General features: G+C 44.1%; 1 protein-coding gene across 3 annotated transcripts in view; it reads left to right on the top strand.

The window, feature by feature from the left end:
• Positions 1 to 4,093: 4,093 nt before the first annotated feature.
• The window catches only part of frmd4ba (FERM domain containing 4Ba), a 46,595-nt gene continuing 39,891 nt past the window's right edge, over positions 4,094 to 10,797 (top strand). Inside the window, exon 1 of one of the 3 annotated variants that reach the window (XM_084542407.1) lies at positions 4,094 to 4,633. The gene's annotated coding sequence lies outside the window, so the exon portion shown is untranslated. The remainder of the gene's footprint in view (positions 4,634 to 10,797) is intronic. The other 2 variants (XM_084542408.1, XM_084542409.1) reach the window with 2 other exon arrangements.

Genomic DNA, 10,797 nt, shown 5'->3' with positions numbered 1-10,797 from the left:
TCTGTTGGAGAATGAGCTCCACTGTCCCTCTATAGTCTGGCGGAGTGGATGAGATGGATTGTCCACGATGGAGAGCAGTTTGTCCAGTGTCCTCCTGTCCCTCACTGAGACAAACGTCTCCAACTCTCTGCCAATGACATGTCCAGCCTTTCAGATCAATTTGTTGATGCTACTTATGTCCTTTCTGCTGGTGCTGCTCCCCCAACAAACAGACAAAGACAACAAAGTACAGACTGGTAGAAAGTCTCCATCAACTTGCTGCACACATTAAAAAACCTGAGCTTCCTCAGGAACTAGAGTCTACTCAGGCCCTTCTTGTCCACAGCAGTTATCAAACGCAGTCCCCCACTACCAGAAATTATGCAGTCGAGATTCCCACATTTGGGGAATTCGCAGCACCCTAACCCTAACCCTTCGTGATCACAGTACCTCCACTGCCAGGTAAGTATGTCTGGGCTCAATCTGACCCCATTCAGTGTTTAAATATATCATTAACATATTTAGTTTTTTGCTTCATATTTAATGACTTTTCCTAATTTAATGGGGACAACTGGGTAAACATAAAATTATGTGTTTGATGATGATGATGTGTTTTCAGTGTCCTGTACCCATGTTGTACGCATCAGTGTTTTTTGGCCCAGGCTCTTTCAGCTGTATAAAACATTTAGGAAATATGAACATTTAACACACATTTGTTACGGTTGTTTTGGGTGATATTGTGGCCACTATAACATGCAAATTTATAATCTTCAAAGGCTCTCTAAAGGGCCCTAACCTGTCATGCTGTGAGGACAGGAAGATATTGATGGTTCACACAACACAGGGGTGAAGCAACATGTAAAAGCTCGTACAGCAGCCGTCTGAACTGTCTGAATTTCTCTAGGTGCCCTGTGTGCGCTCTATCTTTCTGCTCTCTCTCAACGTGAGAACGTGTCTGAATAACAGCATCAGTGCACCGATCTGGCATAACATTATGACCTAATAGTAGGTCTCCCTTGTGGTGACTCATCAGAGAATGGACATGGGCCTTCTGAGCTTGGGGGCTTTGAGGGGAGGGGCCTCTGTGGATCATCCCACAGATACTTGATCAGTTTGGGATCTAGTGAATCTGGAGGCCAGGTCAACACCTAGTGCTGTTCTGTTTTTGTGTGTGTGTCTGTGTCAGGCTGCATCCTGCTGGGGATGGCTGCTGCCATCAAGGGTGTCATTGCTATGGGGTGGGGGTGCCTGGTCTGGTCTAGGTGGGTGCTACATGTCTAAGTAACATCCACACCAATGAATGCCAGGTCCAGAAGTTTCCCAGCAGAACATTGAACTGTCACAAGATGAAGTCAATGTTATTCACTTCTCCTGTCATTGGTCATAATGTTGTGGCTGATTGGTGTATGTATGGCAGATGTGTGTTTATCTCTTCTCCTCCTCTCCTCGCTCTACCCGGCCTCAATTCCTCCATATGTTCTGGGTTCTTCTCGTTAAAGGAAGTTTTTTTCTCGTCACCGTCTCCTCAGCGCTGCTCTGGTGGTTTGTGGCTCTGGGTTCTGTAAAACGTCTCGAGACAATTGGAATTGCTATTGACGCTATATAAATAAAATTTAATTGAATTGAGCTGATAAATCGTAGCTTGACATGCGGTAGAGCTTTCAACTGCTGAAGGAGGACATTGGGTTTTAACACTAACACAGCAGCGGCCTCATGTGAACTCTGATCAGATTTTCCTTTTTTTCCCTTTTGTGTCGAGGAAAATGCAGAGAAACGTCTGATTGTCTCCACTTTTCTGTGTAATCAAAGACTCATTGTTTCAAAAATTGCTGCCAGTTTCATGTAGTTAATCTGCCACTGGAGAACGAAAGCTTGACGGGCAGCAAAAGAAAAGGAGGTCGGGAAATAATTATCTATTGTTTGAGGCACATAATTAAAAGAAAAAAAAACTTCATGCTTTTTTATTTAAATGCAAAAATAGTTCCTTTCCATCATGATATGCAGTGTTAGCATGTTTGCTTTAAATAGAGGTATTTCCTTTTACAGATATGGGGGGTAGCACACAGTAAAGCACCACTAGATTCATTCACCCTGACCTGGAAAATACTAAAGACACACTGAAATGACCAAGCTATGGAGAAGAATGAAGACCGGTGGCACAACAGTTGACCTGTTTTTAGGGGCCGGTGAGAGGATGAGATGTAATAGATGGGGATAGGGGGCGCAGTGCTCACTTATTGTTGATGTTACTCACTGTCATCTTCTCTTTGTCGACCTCCAACTATTCACCAGCGGCACGGGGCGGCTCACTTTAGAGGAAAGTTGACAGGAGTTAATATCTGTCAAAGCACAAAAGGGGGAGAGGACATTACCAGTCCATCAAGGTCAAGGCTGATGGTGGAGGAGTGGTGAGGGGGGGTAATCTGTAATAGAGGGGGTAGGGGCGGTATGCAACTAAAGACTCAGAAGACAGGATGCACATTGACAGCCGGCCTGTGACGGCGTGTCAGTCAGGGGCCACTCTCAGGAGGGAAGACCTCTAGCGTGCTAACATCTGTTCCACGAGCGCGACATAATCCCTGTGTACTTTAAATTCATAGTTTCCTCCCTCTGCACACACAAAGCCCCCACTTTAACCAGTTTGCATCCTTCTAAATGGTTTCACTTCAGCTGCACATAGTTTTATTTGCATTAATTTTCATTTAAGTGGTTGACTTGTTTATTCGCATGAGTTTTTTTAGATGCAAAAACTCAAACTCAAAGCTAAAAGTTCTTCTTATATATTATTATTATTACATATATTGGATGTGCTCTGTCCTTCTGTTCTTTATGTATATGTACAACCTATTTTATTTGAGCGTAAATCATCAGGTGCTGTCATTGTCATTTGTCTTAATGATGGTTCCGTTCATATAAAGTGTCATCTGCACACAATAGCTAGAGGGCTAATCTCAACAGGAGCTGAGGCCAGGCACAGATTTGGTGTGCATGTGAGGGATTGGGGGGGTGGGTTGGGGGGTGTGGGTCTTGGTGCACACATGGCACATGGGGTGAGCCTAATCACGGGCTCGCAGAAATCCTCACAAATGGGGAGGAGGCATGGGGGATGGTTGGGGCAATCCCTGGGGTGACTCATTTAGCTTTTCGAAGTAAGAATTTGGCTACCTCAGCCTCAGCCTCAGTCTCAGCCTCAGCCTCAGCCTCAACCTCAGCCGGGCCTTTTTACTGTGTGATGCGTAGACTCATCTATTGTTGCCTTCTTCTTCTTCTTTTTTTTTGTTCTCTTTGTGTGTGCTCATCTGAGATAGCTGGGGGTGTAACATCACCCCGTAGCTGCCCTGACACTTGGTTCAACTGGTCCAGGATGACATGGACAGTCTCATCCCTCCCTCCATTTCCTTTCTCCTGCAGTAGTTCTGTGTATTACTGGGGTTTTCCATTGTTCTGCTGAAGCCACAACAGAGTGACACTCCTTTCCTTCCGTTTACGGTGCAGCCGCTTGGATGGCTATGATATGCCCCACACACACACACAAAATCACAACGAGGCTTACTACAGATTACTGTCAATTTGTTTTATCATTTCTTCCTCTTCCTCATGTACTTTTTATTTTATTTTTTAATTTCTGCAACTCTACTGCTGCTTCTGCTGGACATTGCACTGGATGGGATGATAATGAAGATGATAATGATCATTTTAAACTAAAACATAAAAGCTGCCTGTCAGCAAATCAGAACAACAAAAGCTTGAAGATGCTGAAAGTGCTCCTTGGAGCAGAGACAGGACAGAAGAGCTTGAGGAATAATGATCTATGATCCCTACTAGGAACATGTCACTAATAAGAAATAAAGCAGCTAAAGCAGCTTTGAGAATATGGTTTTTAGACAGTAGTTTACAAGTTGCATGGCAGATGGTTGGTGCAAAACATTTAGCATCTAATAACTGGTTTAGAAAAGGAAATTGTGCATATGCACCTTGCTCTATAAGTTGCCCAGAGAGCTTCCTGTCATGCACCTGATTTAGACAAACAACAGTAGAAACTCTACATGTGGTGCATCAACAAAAGATCTGTCAACAAAGTTAAGTTTATAAATGTCTGGGTGACTATATATATATTTTTATTTCCATTTCCAACCCTGGATCCATTACATTCTTACATTCTATATATCTGAAGCAGTGTTTTGTTTTTAATTGTCTCTTCCACTGAACAGCAGTGCTTTTACGCAGCAGATCGCGCTCCCCCATTGGCCAGCAGCCGTGCGCTGAGGCAGCAGCAGAGGGAAATTCATCTGTCCCATCCCGAATCAGTGGAAGGTAGCGAGGAGGGGGAGTAGGAGGAGGAGGAGGAGGAAGAAGAGGAGGCGGGGAGTGTGAATGGATGGGACTCGCTGTGTGTGTGGAGAGTGGTAGACGGGGTTATTATGCCGACCGGGCGGCAGCAGCAGCAGCAGCAGCTTCCCTTTCCTGGACTTTCCATCCCGATCTCCGATGAACTCCACAGAGACGCGTCTTCATTTTCACCCCAACAACGCGCCTCTCGCTGTGGGAACACTCCGCTTTTAACGCGAGATTTGTTTGAGTGACCGGCGCCGGCTGAGACGCTCCGCGGACAGACAATAAGTGGAGGCGATCAGATCACAACAAAAGGCTCAAGGTGAGACTGGTTTCATTTCACATTTACCGTCAGCCAGTAACAGCTTACTGGTGTTCAACTGAACCACTGTTTGTTTTGTGGCACACTTTTCCTGAGTGTGGTACTTTTAAATTCATACATCTTCCATATTTCCAGTCTTTGATTGATCTACTTCATGATCTATGTGGAGGTTAAGCTTCACACTCTTTATCACTACAGCCCACATGTGTGTTACCTGCTGACCGGGTGTCAGCTGAGTTGTTGACATGTCAACATGAGAGAGTCCTGCTCTTAGGATTGATGTTTAGACACATTTGAAGCAGAGGAGACCTCTCATCGAACCCACGTGCTGCCTTATAAACACAGGAGGAGGCAGATTGATTCTCCTGAAACTCTTGCACTTATTAAAACCTCTCACCCTGTGGTGGAGCTGGCCCTCTCGCTCTCCTCTCCCTGTGAATATCCTGTTTCCTGGACCAAACAAACAATGGCGAGGGAAGGCATGTGATATCCTGTATGGGTCTTGTGTCACCTCAGAACATAAAACATGATGGGTGTGTGTTGTTGTGGTTGTGGCAAATGAATACAAAAACAGATAGAGCTTAAAAACACAAATTAAAGTTTCTTTTCCAGTGCCGCTCATTTGTTCATTTGCCTCAGCTGTGGCATGAGGAAATCCAGCAACAGGAAGTGTGGGAGAGATACAGAACAATAGGCACAGACCTGCTTTGTATAGGTGACTATACTGAATTTGTGCCTCATGAGAGCAACATGTGCCGCCTCTCTTTCTCTTTCTGACTCACACACACAGACAGAGAAAGAGAGAGAGAGAGACAAACTGCAAAGGCAGCGCTGCTTTGTGTTGCGTCTAGTCTGGTGTGTTCAGCCGCTTTTAATGGGGTCAGCGTTTCCGATTCAGCGTTGCTATTAACCTGCCGCAGAATATTCCAACGCCGCTGCTGTTGTAGGCCCCGGCACAAAGGAGCCATTTGCCAATCAGGGTCCATTAATGGCCTTATCCATGCACAAGGCAAGCTTATGAACAGGTGAGCGAGATTAAACACCCTGCAGGCAGTGTGACCTGAGGCAGGGAAGTGTTCCCACCGCTCCTCAACGCCCCTGTTTTTGTCCTAAAAGTTGCCCATCAGCATTTTTTCCCTCATTTCCCACACGTCTCGTCATCACAGCGCCCCGTGCACAGATGTAAACAAGAGTTGGTTAGGCTACGCGATACAGTTGTCACGCCGGTTTCATGTGCACAATTCAACACTAATGCCAGAAACAAAGCCCCTGCCAGACTGGTTCTGAGAGCAGATTTCCTCCAAGCAGAAAGATCCAGCGCGTCGATCAGAGTGTGGAGGCAAGAGACAGACAACATGTCCCTGAAAGAAGCTTAAAGATTTTGGATTTCACTGCAATCTAGTTGGGCGATGCACAAGAGACAGAGAAATCCTGATTTGTAGTTTATTGTTTGACTTAAAAAACGTCTGATCCTGCACCATGACCCTGATGACATCACAAGAAGTATGATGTCATACTCCAGAACAACAGGGAAATAACTTGACCTGCAAGGTCTCCAATGCTGAGCTATTGTTAGCTGAGCATTAGCTTGCGATTCTTCCAAAATGCTACATGATAAAACGGTAGTGCACGGCAAAACCTGTACTTTGCTTTCACATTAGCGACCAGTAACGGAGAACAGTTCCAGTTTATTCCAAACCCACAATATTTCCCATAATGCGGCTTTTGTAGTTCTCTGAGGCTATGCTAACTTTGTGCTCTATTATTATTATTATTATTCGCACAAAGCGTTGTGTATCGTGGCGACAACTTTGCGTTAAAGTCATGGTCTTTGGAAAGCTGTCGGATAACAAGAGGTGGAGAGTGCAACGAGCACCAGCCACAAAAACCATACTGATAGAAAATGTGCTAAAATGAACCGGAATTATTCTTTAAATTGCATGAGGATATGTTCTTCTCTGTATAACAGGAACCTTTTCAGTCGTAAAGGGGGTCTCATAAGACGTCGTATTACTGTCGTCTCGACAAGCAACATATAAGAGCAAGGGCTTAGTCGTCAGAACTGAAAATAAAAAACATGGATTAGCACTTTCAGGCGTCCTGCTTCAGGCCTAATTCAGGGTCAGGCAATGCAGTGTGTTTTTTTTCAGTTAATGTGTTTGTGGGTCACCAGTAATCTATAAGCTTAGCAGTGGAAATCAATTCACATCCCCAGTCCAAGGGAGGGGAGAGCATCAAAGTAAAGAGGCCGTGTGACTGTCCTATAAAATAATTCAGTCCTGAATATTTAATCAGTAACGTCTCGATCTTTGCTTTAAACGTCCTCAGTGACTGTCCTGTAACATAATCACTGTGAACATGGTTCACGTCGAAAGTTGTGTCAACAGGAATCTATTCCTCATTGGCTGCCTACCAGCTCAGCAGTGTGCAGACACTACATCTCTTTTCCTTGTTTCATGTCTGCTTTGTCCTCCTCAGACAGGACATCCTGAGTAAAACAAAGAGTCTGTGCCTTGGTTTCGCGTGCAGAACACAGGCGTTGTGAAATTACCCACATTCATTGCGTGTTGACCAGAAACAGAACATGCAAAGAGTTTTATGTGTCAGAACTAAAAATGCCTTTTGGTTCATTTGGTTCTTTAATGAGAGACTGTAGTGAATAATGATGCTGAGACTTGGTTTGCATGTTATTCCCATCAGAGTAAAGCAGAGAAGACCAGCATCAGGCCCGGAGAGGGACTCTCAGCTGGTTGGGGAATTCCTCCGGGATCCCGTTTCCATATCATTTAGATAAAAGAGACTGCATTAACACACGCTCCAATCTGTTTAAGGACAGATAACTTGTCAGTTTGTGGACAAACTCCCCTCAAAATGCAGCGTTCAAGCCCACCTCCTTATGAATTATTAAAGGAAAAGACACCAGGATGGATTTCTAGGTTACCCGTGTGTATCAGCGGGCATTGACCCAAGCACTTCAGAGTTAAAGCCTCGCGTCCCAGGGGAGTGTGAGGAGGAAATTAATCACAGTTCCAACAGTGCGCGGGTTTATACCAGTACAACAACCTTTACAAATCAGATGACACAGTTGGTTGGTGATACATTATCATTTACTCATTGTGAAGAAGTGAGCTGAACAGAAAGCTCATGCCTCATTCTTTGAAACTAAGCCGACATCATCTCTGGAGTAAGATGCCTCATTAAAGATGACTTTAGTGTACAGCATACGCCCACTGTGTTATGTATGAATTACAGTTAACAACAAGCTAAAAACTACATTAAATTACTACCAGTGTACATACACCTAATAATCTATACAAGTTCTGTTAACATGGTGATATTGTGCTGTGAAATTAATCAGTAAAATGTTATTTATTTGCCAAAAATCAAATCTTGTATTAATATTATCGTTGTGTTGGGTTAATGAGGACTTGACACACCGCTGACTCTTGGAGGTGATCTCCATTTATTCCGGCAAGAATCGTACAAAAGGGCTATATTTCTACATTTAAACATAACTGGCGGATTTAAATAACAACAACAAAAAAACAAAAACGACCATGTAACTCAGCTGCCCGCTCCCGGTCCCATGTGAATAAACCAAATATAAGACGGGAGGAAAGTTAGCTTAGCACACGCTGACTTTTAAGTCCAGCATATATCACAATATCTGCATGGAAAGGCAGAAACAGACATAATAATGTTATTACAATTAAAATACACACAAAAACAATTATTAAAAATATAGGATTAAAGGGGAACTACCGTTTTTTACAACCTGGACCTTATTTCTGGCATACAATATGATCGTTTACTCACCCATATAACTTTGGTGTCATTTGGAGTCATTCGGACGATATTTAGATTTGTGTATATCCATATAGTGGGAGTGAATGGGGCACAGAAACGCAGCCTCTAAATAACGCATTATCTGCAGCGAAACTCGTTCATTTCACCAATATTTTGTTATGATACGCTAGTGCTATTCCACGTTGAGTCCAGAGTTACCTGTTATCTATTCGTGGATGTGCAGCGGTTTGTTGTTCTTTGGCCAGCTGTTGTTTTGGCCACCTCTCTTTGCCTCCGCATCCTCCTTTCACATCGCCAAGGGTCAGAGGTTAGTAGGTCAATCTACAGACCTCCGATGATGATAACAGGTAACTCCGGACTCAACGGGGAATAGCACTAGCTCCACTGGAGCTAAATATCATCCGAACGACTCCAAATGACACCAAAGTTATATGGGTGAGTAAACAATCGTATTTTATGCCAGAAATAATTTACCGTGATTTAAAACCGTGACACATACCTCTCCTTCTGGAGGATTGTACAAAAAGGGTAGAGGCTAGAGGGACACCACAGAAGAAGAAAACACTGAAGTGACACTTATGCAGCATGTTTTAGACGTTTTAACAGCCAGGTTTAGAAACACTTAACATAAACAATAGATTTTGCGTCGTTAAAATAAGACGTTCATGTTCGACCCTGTCAGATCTGCTCAGCTTTCTGCGCCCACCATCCGCCCCGACATCCACCCACCCACCTCCATGTAAACCTCTGTTTGGTGCACGCGTTGATCCGTTTAGACGGAGACGAACGTTGCTTGTGACCATAATCATATTTGCCGAACGCAGCGTAATTATTTATTGGAAAATAAATGAGTGTAACATGAATGTTATTACTGGGAGGCTTGCACGTAATTGAATAACTGTTCCTGTAATTTGTTCTCCTGCTGGAAAAAATAAAAAGCTCATGGGAACAGTAGATACACAAACAAGATGAAAATAGGTCTTATAGCTTCCAGGTCTTTAATTAAAGTTGTCATTTTATCTGTCTTTTCTACTTTCCTTCCTCCCTCTCTCCTTTCCCCATCCATCCACGCTAGATTTTGTCTAAAACACTTTTCTTATTTTTCAGATAATTTGCTTTAAAAGTGTGGTCATTGTGATATGGCTGATTGGTGCATGCCGATAAGACAAAGTTAAATTTTAACAAGAGGTATTTCTTCCTAAAAACGCTGTCTCCCATTGTTCCCACCTCTCAGTATTCAGAAGATTTTCCAGAATAAAAAGCACCGTGCGCTCCTGCACAGGTGGTGCAGGTACAAATGTAGATTGTACGGCCTTCCTTCATGGTGAGTTCATCCTCATCCTCAGGCAGCGAGAGGGGAGAAACCTTGAACCCAACAGATCTATATGCAGCAGTAGACTCCGGCAGCAGAATACCCTTGTTTGTGTTTATGTTCGCCCCCCTTCCCACACCACCTCCACTTCTTTACGTGGTCTTTAGATTGGGATGTAATGGCTGTGAGGCTGAGAAATGAAAAATGAAAATAACAACAAAGCAAAGCCCTCCTCCACCCCTCTCTCTCTCCGTCTGTTGACTTGCCTGAAAGGTTTTGGAAAGAAGAAGGAGGTAGTAGTGGTGGTGGTTGGGTAGGTGGGTGGATGAGGGGGAGTTGGTTTTGACTGAAATTATGCAGCTTGTGTGCGTCTATCCGTCCATCAGTCAATCCGTCCTCTTATGCTCGCTCGCCATTTCACTCTTAAATAGTAGAGGGGGTGCTTGAAAGCCTGGATGGCAGTGATTAGAGTGAGACTCCCTACGCGGGCTGATGTGCGTAAGGTAAAGGAGGATGGAGTGGAGGGGGGGCAGGCGGGCGGGAGGGGCCTGAGCAGCTATTATTACCCTCTCAGGCACAAACAGAGAGGTACATGGTGTCGAAGCTGGAGGAAAAAGCTTCCACAGTGGTAGACATACCCCACAGCCTCGTGTCCGCCAGTGATCGATACCGCTCAGCTCTTAAAACCCCCATGTGAGTGTTTCACACATTTAGAGCCAGAAGGCACGGAGGCTCGGTAAAGAGACACACCAGAGACCTCTGTGAATATGTGAAGCTCTGATTCTTTCAACCCCCATGTAGTAATTTCCTGTACTGTCCTAGATTTTTTATTATTTTTTATCAAACCCCATTTCAATAAGTTAATTAGATTGTGGTTGTGATGTCACTGGGTAAACGGAGCCCTTGTGTGGTGTGACGTAGTGGACAGTAGAGATGGAGGTCGGGCTAGGAGCTTAGCATCCATCAATAATTGAAGTGTTACCTGAGCTTTGTCTTGAGCTAGAAAACCAACACCCCCACCTGGACTCACTCACACACATATATA

Source organism: Chelon labrosus (genome assembly GCF_963514085.1).
Source record: "Chelon labrosus genome assembly, chromosome: 4".
Lineage (NCBI taxonomy): Eukaryota > Metazoa > Chordata > Actinopteri > Mugiliformes > Mugilidae > Chelon > Chelon labrosus.
The sequence above is the reverse complement of the archived record's forward strand: the minus strand, read 5'-3'. Positions and strand labels throughout refer to the sequence as shown.